General features: G+C 39.3%; 1 protein-coding gene and 1 pseudogene across 2 annotated transcripts in view; one reads left to right on the top strand and one right to left on the bottom strand.

Moving 5' to 3' along the window:
* Positions 1-17,570, bottom strand: part of Cysltr2 (cysteinyl leukotriene receptor 2) — a 43,047-nt gene that overhangs the window by 12,374 nt on the left and 13,103 nt on the right. Inside the window, exon 2 of one of the 2 annotated variants that reach the window (XM_023717311.1) lies at positions 13,145-13,196. The exons of the other annotated variant lie outside the window; for it this stretch is intronic. The gene's annotated coding sequence lies outside the window, so the exon portion shown is untranslated. The remainder of the gene's footprint in view (positions 1-13,144; positions 13,197-17,570) is intronic. 2 annotated transcript variants of the gene reach the window in all.
* LOC101561264 lies at positions 7,864-14,062 on the top strand (annotated as a pseudogene).

The following is a 17,570-nucleotide window of genomic DNA, read 5'->3' as shown; positions in this document are numbered from 1 at the left end:
CAATCCTCCCAAAATCATTCCTGGAGGCAAGTATTATACTGATACCAGGGAAAGACGCAACTAAGAAAGAGAACTACAGGCCAATCTCCCTATGAACATACATTCAAAAATTCTCAATAAAGTCCTAGCAAATAGAATACAGCAAATCATAAACAGATCATACACAATGACCAGGTAGGATTCATTCCAGGGATGAAAGTATGGTTCCATATTTGAAAATCTATAAATGTAATACCCTATATCAATAGAGCAAAAACTAAAAACCATGTGATCATCTCCATTGGTGCAGAAAAGCTTTTGACAAAGTCCAACACTCATTCATGTTCAAAGTCTTACAAAAGTCTTAGAAAATTGGAATAGATGGCTTCTACTTCAATCTGATAAAAGCCATCTATGACAACCCAATGCCTAACATAATTCTAAATGGGGAAAAACTGAAATCTTTTACTCTTAGATCTGGTACAAGACAAGGATGTCCTCTGCCACCACTCCAATTCAATATAGTTCTGGAATCATTAGCGAGAGCCATTAGACAAGAGAAAGAAATAAAAATAATAAGATTAGGTAAAGAAGAAGTTAAATTACTTTTATTTGCAGATGACATGATACTTTACGTGGAAAAACAACAACAACAAAAAAACTACACCAAGAAGCTACTAGAATTAATACAGAAATTCAGTAGCATAGCAAGATACAAAGTCAATACCCAAAAGTCAATAGCATTCCTCTACACAGATAACAAACACACTGAGAAGGAAATGAGAGAAACAATTCCTTGTACAATAGCACTGCAGAAAATAAAATACATTGGAATTCATCTAACTAAAGAAGTCAAATATCTTTTCAAGGAAAATTACATTACTATTAAAAAAGAGATCTTAGAGGATTTCAGAAAATGGAAAGATATTCCATTCTCCTGGATAGGAAAAACCAAAATTGCAAAGATGGCCATACTCCCAAAATTGCTGTACTGATTTAATGCAATCCCTATTAAACTACCACCAACATACCTCACAGACCTAGAGAAATTGTTCCTAAAATTTATTTGGAACCAGAAAAGACCTACAGGCCAATCTCCCTATGAACATAACATTCAAAAATTCTCAATAAAGTCCTAGTAAATAGAATACAGCAAATCATAAACAGATCATACACAATGACCAGGTAGAAATAGCAAAGGCAATCTTAGGCAACAAAGACAAGGCAGGAGGCATTACAATTCCTAACTTGAAATTATACTACAAGGCTACTGTGATAAAATCACATGGTACTGGCAACAAAATAGACCTGAGGATCAATGGAATAGATTAGAAGACGCTGAAGCCCCTACAAACACACTCAGCCACCATATCTTTGACAAAGGGACCAAACAGACTCACTGGAAGAAAGAGAGCTTATTTGACAAATGGTGCTGGAAAAACTGGCTCTCTACAGGCTGAAAACTAAAACTTGACCCAGGTCTATCACCATGCACTAAGAGAAAGTCAAAATGAATTAAAGATCTAAACATTAAAACAGAAACACTAAATCTCCTGGAAGAGAAAGTATGAGGAACTCTTGAAATCAAATCACATGGGAAGCACTTCAAAGAGTTAACAACTGGGACCTGCTCTTACTGAGAAGTTTTTGCATGTCAAAAGAAATTACCAACAAAGTGAAAAGACAACCCACAAATTTGGAAAAAATCTTGTCAAATAAGTACTCAGACAAAGGTGTGCTGTCTAGAATTAATAGAGAACTAAAAAACACTAGGGTCCTAAAATTCAAAAACCCAATCCAGAAATGAGCATCTGAGATGCACACACTTTTCAGAGGATGAAATTAAAGAAGCGAATAAATATATGAAACAATGCTCCACATCACGAGCCATCTGTGAAATGCAAAGTAAAACAACATTGAGATATCATCTCACCCCAGAAAGAATGGCTATCATAAAGAAATCACCCAACAACAAATGTTGGAGAGGCTGTGGAGAAAAAGGAGCCCTTCTCCACTGCTGGTGGGAATGTAGACTGGTGCTACCGTTATGGAAATCAGTATGGAGACTCCTTAGAAAAGTTGGTCTGGAAGTCCCCTTTAAACCAGCTATTCCTCTACTGGGAATTTTCCCAGAGGATCTGAAAACATCGTATCATAGGGATATATGTGTGCCCATGTTTATAGCAGCACAATTTGTGATAGCTGAATCTTGGAAACAACCAAGATGCCCATCACCTGAGGAATGGTTGAAAAAGATGTGGTATTTTTATACAATGGAGTACTACTCAGCTATAAAGAATGATAAACTCCAAGCCTTTATATTGAAATGGATGTTACTGGAAGATATACTCAAGAGTGAAATAAAGCAGACACACATGTGTAAATATCATATAGTTTCCCTAGTATAACAACTCAAAAGAAGAAATACAAATAGAAAGGTATAATACAAGTAAAAGGAAAGCAAGAACTTGAGGACTAGCAATGAAGACGGAGCAAGGAGAAGAGCTAAGAAACATAACAGAGGCAAGCCATACAGTTATATGTACAAGATGGGTAAGGCAATGATCCTGAGAATCTTCAGAAGATTTTGGAATCTAGCAGTTAATTGGAAGGATTCTCACCCTGACTAACTATATATACTGATACCTGTGAACTAAGCAACTGCACTGAAGATGGCAATTTGTAATAGTAGGTTCATGCTTGGAGTGTCTGTCATTCTGGTCTTCTGAATACATGCTGTTTGTCATGACATGCCAGTTGCTGCCATGCTGCCTGTTGGGTAGATGATTGTTTAAAAAGAAAGGGGATAGTGAATGAAGGCAGGAGACAGGAAAAGGAGTGTTGCTGGACTGTCCTGCAACAATATTGTATATGGTTAGATTCCTGGACTTATGTGTAAACAGATACAATTCTTTATTCCTATTTTTTAAATATATTGTAATTTTTAAAATTTTTTGTCACATTCTGCAGGGACTTAAAGTTTAACATAGCAATACTTGATGAAAAATACTTGTTCCATGTTATGCCTAAGATGTTTGATATTCAGAGATAGTGAGGTTAAGCTCAACAGTCTAGGTTATATGACAATAACAATATGCTTCTCTTCTGGAGTGTTAACAACCTAAGTTTGCAGACCAAAATTAGAGAAAAAGGAGGGCCGCAAAGAAATCCAACATTTTGGCCATAGCCTTCCAAGGTCAGTTAAGATTCAGGACATATGAGAACTTGTACTGTAATGTCACATAACTCGGTAGTGTCCCAAATTTTCAGATCAAGATTATGGGACCAAAGAGGAAAGTGATCAATGATGTAAAGTGTGCCTAAGGAGAGTCACATGGAGAGAAAACATTCTCTCAGGCTTTCACAGAAAGCACATTGATTAACCAATGGCCGTGACTCATCTACATGGCTGACACTGACAAAGGATCTACAATCTGAGGTACAGTATCTCAGGATAAATCCTGAGGGGATTTGACTACCTTATCAGATCCAAAAGCTACAATTCTTGTTACATAGGTCTTGCTTTATCTTGGTCTTAACCATCCAGCAGAAAAGTATAAAAATGAAGTATAAGAAGTAAAGCTATGTTGTTACATTGAGCTGTAGGGAACTCAGGTCAACAATATCTGACATTGCCAGTTAAGTGGAAGACCCAGTACTATTATGGACTACTGGACTCTTTTGGAATGTTTTGCTGAGTTCACACACCTATAATATTTAAATGATGGAACTAAAAAAAAAAGGGATATAGATGAATGTCCATTTTGTATCTGTGTATTCAAAATGGTTAGGATAGATATATAGCTACATTCTCTTAATTCAAGGAATAGAGGGATATGCTCTAATATTGTTTGTAAATAGGATATCATGTCTGCATCTTGTACAACAAACAACCACTAGGAAAGCAGTATGCAATGTGTTAATTATTGGAACTGTCCTACCAATTTGATTTGACACTGTCTCATTGCTATTTATTTCCCAATAAAAGTATGGAAAAAAAGGCCTTGTATCAAATAAATAAATAATTTTAAATGTTTTAATAAAAGAATCTTTACAGTATTTTAATTATTCTCTTCTGCTCATGTAAAATCCATTTGACTATCAAACTGCAACATTTCACTTGACTTTAAAAAAATTATGAAAAAGTGTGGGGAACCTGCTTTCTAGATATGATTATAAAAACCAAACCGACCAATTAAGTATGTGACAGGAAACTGAGAAATACATGAGGAGGAAAATTCCAGGGAAACTGTGAAATAATTTGACGGCAGCAGCTCCATTGTGTTAGTGGCAAAGGACCCAGCATCTGCAGGTTAGTGTACTGAGGGGACTCAGGACCAAAAAGAGAATCTCCCATAGCTCTATTGGTAATTAAGCAACAAAAAAGAAACAGGGTAGGATATCAAGTCCGCATCTTGTACAGCAATTAACCACTAAGAAGAACGTATGCGGTGTGTTAGTTATTGAAACTGTCCTAGCGATTTGATTTGAAACTGTCTCATTGCTATTTGTTTATCAATAAAATTATGAAAAAAAATACTTTGCGTTAAAGAAAAAATAAAATAAAATAAAATTTTAAAAAAAGAAACAGGGAAGAACAGCACAGATGTAGAGTATGTTTGAGTTATGAAGAAAATTTAATGCACTGTGTGACCGGTTAAGAAAATGACACCACTTATGAAGATGTTTTGAATGTTTTCATGGCCATGGCCAAGCTGCAGCTGTGCAAAGCTTCACAGAAGTCATTTTTATTTCTTCTTAGTAGAAATATCTTTTGATGGATTTGCATGGGATTATTAGACCTTGTTGCAGAGTGCCCCCTTCCCCATCCATCTCCTCTGTTGACAGTGACCTTGTACCCAATGGTGTGTTTAGACCTTAGATATGAACCTATGATCTACCTGAGGAAGCCTGAAGACCAGGCATTCAGACAGACACATTGACTTAGACATAGAAAAAACACACTGTGGCTAAGAGTAGTAGCAAGTGATGTTCAAGTAGGTAGCAAGCCATCCTGACTTGGTCAGTTTCTTAGTAAAGAGCAACTAAGCTAACAGAGAACAGAGGCTGGTGCAGGATGCACTATCTTTATGAAAAATTGACAATGGTACTTTGTGAAAAGCAGCCCAAAGGGGGTATCAACAGCATGTACCCTATCAAAAGGATCAAACTGGTTTATTTGCTATGCTAGCATCCTCTCTGGTTGATACTAGACAATGCTCTGAATCTTCCGCTTGATGATTGCCCCTGGAATTCCTAGCTTCCACTTGAGAATCTTAGGGCTCTTAGCTGTCTGATTTCATCTGCTACCCTGTCTACTCTTCACTTCAGGCTCCCAGTCTTGCTGCCCAAGGGCTCTGGGAAAATGTATTCTCTTGTCCATCCCACCCAACTCCAGCCAGAGGTGCTTACTCATGCAGCAGTAAGCAATGGGGAACTGTACTGAATTCCAGCACAGTTGCCAAGCTCTGCATGTGCATAAATTCAATCCCCAATAGCCCTTGGTACACTTACTTGATAATACCTCCAGGTGCTCTCATTTGATCATTTCATAGATGAAAAGACCGAAGTACAGAGACATGGACTAGCTTGTGTGCCCAAGTGCCCTTTTCAGGTAGTAGCAGGATGGTACTTGAGCCCAGTTGTTATGGCTCAGCCACAAAATCATCCCGTGGGCTGCATACATATAGGCCCTGTGTATAAGAAACATGTTTCCAATCTAAAAGAAACTCTAGGGTGGTGAATGTGTTGCACATGTGAACAGACAAAGCTGTAAAGCCAGAAGGGTCATCAGAAAGAATTGTAGAGTGCTATAACAACACATAAGTGCTGAGTGCAGTGGTAAATATCTGTAATTCCAGTACTCTGTGATGCTGAGGCAGAAAGATCACAAGTTCAAGCCCAGCCAAAGCAACTTAGTGAGACCCTGTTTCAAAATAAAAAATTTGAAAAGGGCAAGGCATGTAGCTCAGTGCAAAGGCCATGTGTTAAATTCCTAGTACTGGAGGAAGGGGAGAGAAGGGGATAGAGAGAGGAGAGAGGAAGAGGGAAAAGGAGAAGCAACTAGCTGGGGTGAATAAGGCAAGTTTCATTGAGATTGTGAAGATGAATGATTGTCTAGGAGACCAAATCAAAGATTTCAGGTAGAGAAATAGGGTACATGAAGGACCAAAGTGGAAATCACAGGGCGAGTCTGGGGAAGAATATGTAATATTGCAACCTAGGCGATGCACCCAAAGGGACAAGCAAGGAAAGAGCGGACTGCTCAAGAGGAGCCTGTGCTTGTACTAAGGAATTTTGGGGTTTATCCTTAAAGCAGGAGATTTCCCCAAATTGTGAGAAGCGGATCTACATTTTAGAGAGGTGGTTCTATCAGTAGATGGGGGAGGCAAGCCTGGGTGGAGAGAAGCGTGCAGCACTGCCCTGTGATTGTCCAGACCAGGACAGGTGAGTGGACCTAGATGGGGTGAAGAGGAGACACTGGACCTGACTGAGAAGGACTAGATGTGGAAAGGTATGGAAAAGAGAAGAAAGGGCTCCTGTTAGATATCATGAGAGGAAAGTGGTGTCTTTCATTAACAAAAGGAACAAATAAGAAAGATGCTATTTGGGTGGAAGAAATAAGAAGCTCACTTTAGATCATTTTGAATATAAGGCCTTTATGAAAGAAGCAAGTGGAATTTCTCCACTGTAATCCAGAACTGGGAAGGTGAGCTCATTGAGCTTGATGGATTTGGAGCATGATGTAAGCTGAGGCAGAGGAAAGGATAAAATAACCTCTCCAAGATTTGGGGTCCAGTTCCTAAAATATAGCAACCTGAGTAAGAGAAAGAGTAGGCAGTGCTTTCTACCTGAGCCTGGACTCCCTGTGTGGGATGGAAAGCTTAAACCTGCATGTGCATGGTAACCACTAGTGACCTCAAGGCCTCCCTGGGTTCTCCATGAAGAGGCCTCCATAGAGAGGTCTCCATGATCAGTTTTGCATGACTATGTCTGATAATCAAACAAATATCCTAAAGATAACAATATGCAACATAAGAACCACTACCAATTTCCTATCATCTTATTTTGAGATTCTGCATTTTTTATTGTTTTTTTCTTATTTTTTATTCTCTTTAAAAGAAAAGAAGGAAAGAGGCTGAAGTACCAATGGACTTGTGGTTAAAAAATAAAGTAAATACATTGAAGAGGAAGGATCTTTTAAAAAGCCCAAAACCTAAAGCTAAGCTACATCTGGAAGACATCTCAGAGAAGTAGTTATTTCCTAAGGGTTCTAAATACTAGCAATAAAACTACTTGCCATAGGCAATTTACAAGCAACAACCCAGAAATTAATCTTTTAAAAAATACAAACTGAGAAGATGCTTAAATAAAATACAACTCCAGGCTTCTAGCTCACCAAAGGCAAACTCAGAGTACTGAGGTGGTACTCTTTTTTTTAGTTTAAAGAGTAAAAACAAAAGCAAATATAAACAGCAAAAATAAAGATTAAAAACAGAGTAACATACAACAACACATATGGTACAGAATTTCAAAACAAGAATAAAAAATTATCAATGATTGCTACATTACGTATTTTATCATCCAATCTGTTGCTTAGATGAACAGAGGTAGGTATGCAAGATTGGTAAAATAACTAAACATTAACTCTTGCTTTCAAAAAGGTGGAATAATTTTAAAGCTACTAGCAGAACTCTCTGAAGTGGTAGCAGCAGAAGCAGCAAAGCAGAAGAATAAGGCCCCACAAAAAAATCAAATCAGAAATAATTTCTCAGATAACTACAAGGTGATGATCATAACGGAAGACATGCTTAGTGACTCCTAGTGACTTTAGAGCAGATACAGGTAAAAAAAATAAAGGAACTTAGGAAAATGATGTAAACCATGAATGCCCAGCACAGGGAACAAATGGCAACATCTATGAAACAGTTTCAAACAGATATCCAGGAGGTGAAAAACTCCCCTGAAAGTATATACAGAAGAATGGGCCTGTGCAATGACAGAATGTCGGCTATCGAAGACAGGATTATCGAAGACAGGATTCTGGTTGGTGATTATGAAAGGAAATACTTCTCAAAAATACTTAAGGACCATGAAAAATCACTCCAACAGCTGCTATGATACAAGAAGAATAACATAATATTGATTGAATTCAATGAAAAAGCAAAAAAGCACAAACAACATTAAAAAATCTGTTCACAGAAGCAACAACAGAAAACTTCCAAAGCAAGGAAATGAGAATAGGTAGAACTCTTTAAGACATTCATGTAGGCAAAGGTTTCATAAACAAACCCCAGATCACATAGAATCTATCACAGAAAATCAACAGCTTGGATCTCCTCTTATTAAAAAGCTTTTTGCACAGAAAAAAAAAATCACCAACAGAGTGAAAAGACAATCCAGAGAGTAGAAAAAGTTTTCCCAGGTTTCTTAGACAAAGAACCACTGTCTAGAATACATAAAAGATTGAAAAAAATCAGACTCCCCAAATTTAAAGACCCAATCCAAAAATGGCATCTGAAATGAACACACACTTCTCAGAGGAAGAAGTACAAATGGAAAAATATATATATGAATAAAGATTCAACATCACTAGTCATTCAAGAGATGCAAATTAAAACAATCCTGAGATTCCATACCACTCAGGAAAGTATGGCTATCATCAAGAAATCAACCAATTACAAATGCTGGCCCAGCTATTGGGAAAAAGAAACACTTCTCTGCTCTGGGAGTGTAGACTGGTACAACCACTGTGGAAATCAGTGTGGATCTTCCTTAGAAAACTAGGACTAGAGGTTCCATTCAACCCAGATATTCCACTTCTTGGTATCTTCCTGAAATAATTAAAATCGTCATACCACAGTGATAAATCCACACCCATGTCAATAGCAGCAGAGTTTGTAATAGGTAAATCTTGGAAACAATCCAAATGCCCATCATCTGATAAATTGATAAAGATGTGTGTTTTTGATACAATGGAGTCTAAATCTGCCATAAAAAAAGATAAGCCTGAGATATTTACAGTTTAAATAGATGGATTTTGAGACTTACTCAAAGTGAAGTAAATCAAACACACGTACATAAATATCCTATGCTTTTTCTGGTATGAGAAAGTAAAAGTATAAGTAAGGACCAAAACACATGATAGATACTGGCAAAAGATGTTCAAATTAGAAGAAAAACAGGGGAAGGAGAAGAAAGAAAAAAAAGAATAGAAGGAAAAATCAAAGCAAAGATTTTGTAAATAAAGATAGGAATGAGGTTAAAGGGAGGAAAGGGGAATGAGAAGAAAAAGAAGTGTGATATACTATGTACAGGTATAAATTTATTATGCATTTTATTGCTATATAGCTCTCAAGTGTACCAATAAATAAAAATTGTTTAAACAAGGTTATCAGCAATAAGGCAGGGTGCAAACTCAATGTTAGGAAGCTCATAATAGAGCAAGCAAGAGTTGATAGAGTAACCACAATAAAGGGAGATGTTGCTTTCCAATTCTGTAGATCCTGCAGTGCTTGTTGCTGAAGGAAGTTCTCTAGAGAACGTCTGTTCTCTCCCTCATGTGGCTTCAGGCTTTTCTTCTCTTCACCTTTTCTCGCTCTTCAGAGATTATAGCTGAGCCACAGTATAGAGGAATGTACAGATAACAGATCCTCATCTGTGAGGAATATGTTCCAAGATCCTCTCTGGTTACCTGAATCTATGCATAATTCAAGTTCTATATGTACTATGTTTTCCCCATACGTTCCACAGGATTATCACATAATACCATAGTTCATTTGTCTTTCCACATTTTGTGCCCTGAGCCACATTTGCATGCCTGCTCTTATACTTTTATGTTATTTTATTAACTAAACCAATGACTGTTTGAGCACAGGAACTGCAGCATACCAAGATTGTCAACCTGATAGCAGAGACAATTAGTAAATGAGTTACAGGCAGGCAGAGCATACAGCATGGATATGCTGGACAAAGAAATGATTCATAATTTGGATGAGAAGGAGTGAAATAGTGCAAGATTTTCTATACTCTTCAGTGTGGCATAGAATTTAATGTGGGATTTATTGTTTCTGGAATTTTCCATTTAATTTTTCCACCAAGGATAAAGCATAATACCAGATACTGTACTACAGCAGTGTGTGTGTTGCCCTCTCTGTTAGTACATGAGCCAAGTCATGCCAGTGTTTCCCCAGCAGTAAAGCACTGGATAACAGTGTACATATGGGCCTTGCAGATGCTCAGAAAGGAGAAGCGCCAGGCAATGACATCACCAGCCACAACTCATTAGCCCTGACTCAACCCAAGCTTTCCCATAGTTAGTCCATGTGCTGTCAAGTTGCTTGGACTAGCTGGGAGTTTAAATACATTGTTTTTAATGCAAGATTTTTAGGGGCCAGGGTTATAGCTCTGGAACACAATTCTGCCTGATAAGTGCAAGGTCCTGAGGTTGATTCCTGGTACAAAAAAAAAAGGATTTGCCAGCTTGTATGATGTGAATGGAGTGTAGGCTCCAGGGCCCATGGCACAAAATTTTAGCTTTGAGTTTTCTTATGAAAAATTTAAATTTAGTATCTAAGATTTGGCAAAGAGATAGTCTAATTAAGAGAAAGAAATTCTTTTCTAATGTTGTGCCATCCCCCTGGCATGCTTGAATATGTAACATCATATTTAGTTGTTTGTGAAGAATTTATGAAAATAAGAAACCCATCTCACCTAAATATATATTTTGGACTGACTGATTTTTAGCTAAGTCTCCATAGGTAAAGGAAATACACTCAGATGCCTTTTACAGAGAGGCCAAAAGCTTGTGGTCAGTGGAACAGTTTCCTCTTGCTCTGGTGGCTAGCAAATTTCAAGTGGTGCTTTGTGACACAGAAGTGGGCTTGGAGACTTGGTCTCTAAATGAGTCACTATCACTGCTCTACTTGAAATACAGTAGCTCTATCCTGACTTGCAACCTTTTCACTTTTTAGTGTGACTTTCACTCTCTAAGATTTAGCTTCCTCATCTTTAAAATGAAGCTAGTTGCCCCAAATTACTTGGGGTTTTAAATGAAAGAATGTGCTTGCTCTGCATGCAAAGTGGTTACCAAATGCTAGTTTCCTCTCTTCCTAATTCCATGACCTACTGCCCACTTTCTTCTTGTTCTTTTGTACTTAAACACCCTGAATAAGTGGAACCACAGAAATCACTTTTCTCTCAGCTTCCTCTTCTTAATGTGCACAATATGTCTGCCCTGCCCCACCTCAGAGAAGATCCTCCTCTTACATGACTCAGACAAAGACATTTGTTCCTGTTCCACAGCCTTCTCATTTCTCAGACTTCCTTCTTGCTCAGTCTGCAAGCTCAGTCTTGTCACATCTTTGAAGCCTCGGCTCCTCTGATGTTTCAGGCCATGGTTATCTAATCCTTGACTGCTCTCCCTTATGAATATGCTGCCAGTTATTCCTCACGGTGTTGGCGCCTGTGGAGCCCAGTGCTGTGCTCAGCTCACAGCCCTCTGTATTTCCTGGGGCCTTGCTCTCCGTGGAGACCTCTCCCCTTTCTCACTGACTCCCAAATGTGCATGTGGCACCCCCTTTTTCATTTCATGGTTTTCAAAGAATTGCTTTCCACAATCTCATTTGTCTGCTTAGGTGTCTTTGGACATAGGCTGAATTGACATCATTACTTCATTTTTACAAATAAAGAAAAAAAGTTCAATTTTCTTTAAGAATTCAACCTGCACTATACTTCCACATTTTAGTTTCCTACAGGATACTCTTGATGACCTTTCCCCAGTTTCAAACCCAGTCTGAACTCATCCTGCTTTTCAAACCCTGACCAGGACTGTGATATCTTCTTTCATTCTTCTTGCTTTAATACCTCACATCTAATCAACTGGCAGAGTTACCATCACTGCGTTTAGATGACGTATCTTGAATTCTGTTCTTAATCTACACATACAATGTCACCACCAGGAATGGGCATTGTCATCTGATGCCCAGAAAGTGTGAGCACATCTTGACCCGTACACCACTGTTAGGTTTAATGGCATAAAATGCCATTTGAATTTCACTGTAAATCAATAACTATCCAGCCAAACTTAAATTCCTCAACCAAAAATATAACTCTTCCCACAACCTGGCTCAGCCATGCCTATATTCCCACATAAGACAGTTGTCACCAACAAACTTTCATTTGTTATTGTCACACCATGAAGTGACAAAAGGAGGAAGAGCACTGAAGTCTGGGTCTCATTCTGACATTTCCTAATTGGAAGACCTTGAACAGACATAACTCTTAGCTCTTTAGGGAAGTTTATCTACAAAATGGGGATAATGAAGCCTCCGGCCCCATATTTGAGGAAGGTTCTGAGAAAAGCAAATGTAGTAACATGTGCAAGAGGGCTTTGAAGATTGTGGAGAGGCCTTGTTTGCAGATATTATTGCTCCTCAAGACAAGGCATCACAGGCCTGAGCTTGTACCTCTTCATGCATGTGCCTTTGTGTCACTCTCTGGGCTCTGCCCTTCCCTTCTTCCCCAACAGGAAACAGCCTCTTTGACAGCTACATCACCTTCCACATATCACCTCACCAAATGACACATCCCATGAGCCATAGTTTTTCCCCAGATGTTCCTATGGCACGTATGAGTAAGCTAAGAGCCTAAGATTATTTCTTCATGGGCTTTGGTAGTTGTGTGTTGTGCAGCTGCATCACAGTGACCTCTACATTATCAGACTTGCAGCAGGAAAGAGCAGTAGTCTACTGATTTTGCCAAGCATACATCTGAGGGAAATTGGTAAACTTATCACCAATAAACAAAAAGCATTACTATAATGTGCTCTTAAGGCACTTGTGGGAAACACAAATGGTATGATTTGATGATCCAGGTGTATTTGTAGCTCCATTAGGCTTCTCTTCTCTTCTCGCTTATGTCCAATCACCTTGCAGCCTTGGCTGTTCTCCACAGTAACAAGGTTCTGCTTTACTAATTCAGCCTGAAGTTCACAACTCTTCCAATAATGGTACTTTTCATTTGATCCCAAATTTCAGAGTAGAACTCAAATTTTAGCTCCCAGAACTACTGAATATTGTAGAATTGAAAATAGGGGCTTTATTTTATAGTTCATAGAAGTGTTCAGAGGAGAGAGATGCAAAATGAAGAGCCATATAATACTTACTAGCTGTAGGATCTTGGGCAAGTGACTGGTCCTCCTGAGCCTGTTTCCTCATCTGTAAATGACATAGTGAATATGATATCTACAAGAATATTAAGGATGAGGAGAGTGTGGCAGGCCAGGTTGGGGGGCACTGTTTACCTCCCTAAACTGTGATTCAGCCTTCAGTGGCAGAGTCTTGGTCTCACTTTATACCTACCCTCATCTCTGAAGGCAACAAGTGAAGAAGCTGAAATGACCCGCTGCTGTTCTTTTTTTTTTTTTTTTTTTTTGTCTCCAGAAAATTTTAATACCTAATTTACCCGCTGCAGTTCTTTTATGGGCTACAGACCCAGACTGGTGGACCCAAGCGCACGCTGCTCACTAAGAGAGTCACTGCCCCCCAGGATGGATACCCTAGTGTTGCTTTCTCAGAGACTTCTGGGCCCCCTCCAATGGGGCCTCCACCTCCTTCAAGGAAGGATCCTAGGCTCCTACCTGTAGGGAGCTGCCCTGCCTCCAGTGTGGGACCCATGGACTTCCCAGTCATTGAATCTGAGGCCCCATAGACCAAAGATATGCTGAGACCTTTGGAATAAGCATTTGAGGATTGTCGTGGCCATACAAGGAAACAGGAATGTGATGACGTCAGCCGACGACTAGCTCTGCTTCAAGGACAACAGGCAGGAGGAAAGTTGTCAACTCCTATAAAGAAGAGGATGGCACTACTGGTGCAAGAGCTTTCAAGCCATCAGTGGGAGGCAGCAGATAACCCGCCCACTCATGTTCGACCACATGACTGAGGTCAGTCAGTGGAAGGTGGGAGCTAAAAGGTTAATTGCAGAAAAGAGGAGTCTATCTTCAGGGGAAGAGACAAATGAAGAGAAATCTGAGTCAGCAGTTGAGGACCAGACCATTCCAGGCTTCCAAGAGGCTCTATAAACCTGGAGGTTCCGCAGACTCACACCATCTGCTAGGCCTTGGTGCGGGAGATCTTCTCTCACTTGGCTCTCTTTTACCACCTGAGAGAATGTCCCATTGGGCCTGGACTACAGGAAAGTCACTTGTAAATACAACATGCACTTCAATAAAAACTGTCTCAGTGGTGGGCACTGGGTGGGAAGCTGGTTCCTTTTGCTGTTAACAGTCCCATACCCTGTGAATTCCTGTTCTCTCTCCTTCACTCAATGTAAGCCTCAATCTGGGCTTGGCCAGATTGCCGCCTGCAACTTTTTTTTTCTATCTTTTATTCATTTTAATGAGAAAAAAGATAAACTAACAATGAAACCGTTTCAAAACAGGTTAATATGACAGTTACAATAATAAATACATTGCATATTTCTGTCTTCATAGTAGTTATTCAGAGGACAAGCTGTAGACATGATATCTTGTCTAAACAATGAAGGTCCTTTAACTTACTCCTTACAATGGATCACTTTTAGTGCACAATTAAGTCAATTGAAAACAAATCAAAATAAAATACAATAGTCAAAATTCTACTGCAAAAACTTGTGGTAAATAAGTAATGGTAGCTTGGATCAAGGTAGTAGTAACAGAGATACTAAAGTAGGTAAAAATGCCTGCAGATTTTCCAAAACTTAAATTCAAGAGCACATTTGTTGGTAAGTGGGGAAAAAAGGGTGAGCACTCATTATGTTAACTATTATTGTTGGAATTAAAATCTGAGATTTAGGAAAAGTATTAGGGAAGCTAAATTTTCTCAGATCATTATAGAAAAAGGAACAGCAAAGACTAGAAATGATTAAGGAGTTTGAAAACTGAGAGGCCTGGCATTGGTTGCTCTTAGCTCTATAGAAACAATAGGAAAGAAAACCAAAAACAGCACAAATTCAAGATTTGAATCTATATCTTTTCACTTATTGGCTCTATGATTTGGGACAGGTGAATTTTAGCTCTCTGCTTCAGCTCCTTTCAGTGAAAAAGTAGGAAGAGCAATCCATATTTCACAGGGTTGTTGGATCAGTGACATGAGAATGGTACTTAGGCTAGAGCCCTGACCATTGAAAGCACCACACTGAATATCAACTGTTGATCAAATGCCCCCAGAATTATCCTGTTGAAGTTGTACAGAGAGAATGCAACCTTCTGGTGTAAAAGATCTCACAACAAGTAAGTAGTTTAAAACCTCAGATGAGGGCTGGCCAAATAGCTCAGCAAATTAGAGGGCCTGCTTAGGCAGATGCAGGAGCTAAGGGTTTGATCTGTGGGCCTGCCATTCTGGCCCCACCCCCAGGGTGCACTGAGAGGTGACTGAGACTGGGCTTGGTGGTGCACACCTATAATTCCAGCACTTGGGGAGGCTGCAAACAGGAGGATCACTATGAGTTTGATCTACACAGTGAGACCCTATACACCCTGTCCTAAATAAATAAAAGAAAAAAAAAACCTCAGATGTTCCAGAATGCTGAACTAATGTGGCACCTAAAGCAGAAGTATTTCACTGTGAGTGTGCCAATGATAACCCAGAGCTTTGTTGTAATAGGCCCCAAATGTCACATCAGAAATGCAAATCTTTGTAGACCTTTCTAGTCTATCAGAGATGACCTTGGGCTTTCAAATTTTCCCCCCAAAGGGCTAAAATGAATTAAATTCTTGTAAATTGAGCAGAAAAACAGATAAAAACAACTGAGATTGTGATATCTTTTGAATGTGGAACAGAGTTAGCCTCAGTAAAGGGGGAAAAGGGGAGTGAATGGCGCAGAGCCCTGTTTCTATGGACTCCACATCTTGGAGGATTTTGCTGCTCTGGCTTTTCCTCGACTTTGTCACCCACAAAGAGCATCAAGGTAATGCTACTTAATAGGCCACCAGGATAATAATTACCTTTGCTTGCTGGATGCCATTAACTTCTCTCCACTGCATGGCTGCAATTCAACATACATCCATTCAATAAACATCTAGAGTGTGGGAAGCCCCCTTGGGAGGAAATTCTCCAACACCCTTTCCCTGTATTGCAGAAATTATCAATTGCTCTGAGATAGAGAGGGACTCCTCAAGCAGGGTCCGGAGCCTGTTCCTTCACTCCAATGGTAGGTTATATCTTCACTGGGGCCTGTGCAGTTTGACAGTTGCTTTTTTTAAGAGTTCCTTTAGTTCAGATGACAAAGCTCACCTTGTCTCCCATTCTATTGGATCCCAACCAAACCACACCTTGGCTCATCCTGAGCTTATCAGAAAGAAATTTGGGGCATTGCTTATGGGATTACACAGCCCTCTGGTGTGGCTTGAATCTCCTGAGAAGCAGTCTCTGAAGTGATTCTGGTTTCCTTAGGGAGACGGTCTGAGCAAACCCTATAAGATGAATGGGGTAGCTTTAATGTATAATTGACACAAAGATCAGGGGTTCTATGGGATACCAAATGCACTGTGACTTTTCTGTTTTGTAATTGTCTAATCTAATTGGTATTTTTATAGCTAAAATTTTTATTCTCACTTTAACCATCTCTCCACAGATTGCTCAAGAATCCTGATAGATTTCTAGTCTATCAGAGATGACCTTGGGCTTGGAGAGTGGTAAACACTGCTTATTTTTTGGTCAGTCTGATCTTCCTCACTACTTTCTAGAATGTTCAGAAATAGTTTCAAATTTCTTCCAGATAACTTCTGCATTTTATTATCTTTGTTTCCTGTTTTAGTTCTAAAAACCAGACATGCGACATTGTGTGATATGCTGTTTTCTAGTTACATTTTTTGAAACCATAGTAGTTGTGTTGTCAACTTCACTAATTTTTTCTAGCTACTGTCCACATGCTTGTGTCTATTTCCTTCACTTCCTAGCACTTTCTCTGACCTTGAGAACTTACAATAACCACCAAACCCTTCCTTGTCAAGGTTCTGCCTAAGGCTACAGGCCCTTTTTGAAACCTTGACTTTTAGGCCCAGCTTATGGGTGGAGCTGGGTTTCTCCCACTTCGAGGATAGATTTCCCTAGACCACAGAACACATGGTGACATCACATCCTCCACCACAAGTAAGCTGTCCACAAGCAGATGGAAGGAGGGAATTCCCCAGGACACTGTGTATGGCCAGAGCTACCACGAGTGCAAAGACCTACATAGGTGAAAAATGACAGTTTAGAAAGTGTGTAGCCAGAATGTCAGCTCTTATAAACATCTGCCTTGGATTGCTAATTTAGCAATAGCTGCTTTTCTTATATCTTCTGCTGACAAATTTTCTCCTCCATTTTTTTAGTCGGTCAGTTTTCACATTTTTCCCTGAGTTCCTTTCTTGAGAATTTTCCTGTGCAGAAAGACACCTAAGATTTAAGTACACTGTTAAAAACCATCTACTTTTAGAGTTTTCCCAAGGTGACACATCTGAGAAGAGAATGTTAAGGCTTGGAACATGGACTCTTGCCAGAATGGGCAATCCACTCCTGGCCAAGAGAAAGGTTTTGGGTGTGGTAGCAGCTGGAGAGAGAATACTAAAA

This window comes from Octodon degus, unplaced genomic scaffold (genome assembly GCF_000260255.1).
Source record: "Octodon degus isolate 3935 unplaced genomic scaffold, OctDeg1.0 scaffold00051, whole genome shotgun sequence".
Lineage (NCBI taxonomy): Eukaryota > Metazoa > Chordata > Mammalia > Rodentia > Octodontidae > Octodon > Octodon degus.
This window is presented reverse-complemented; position numbering and strand designations above follow the sequence as displayed.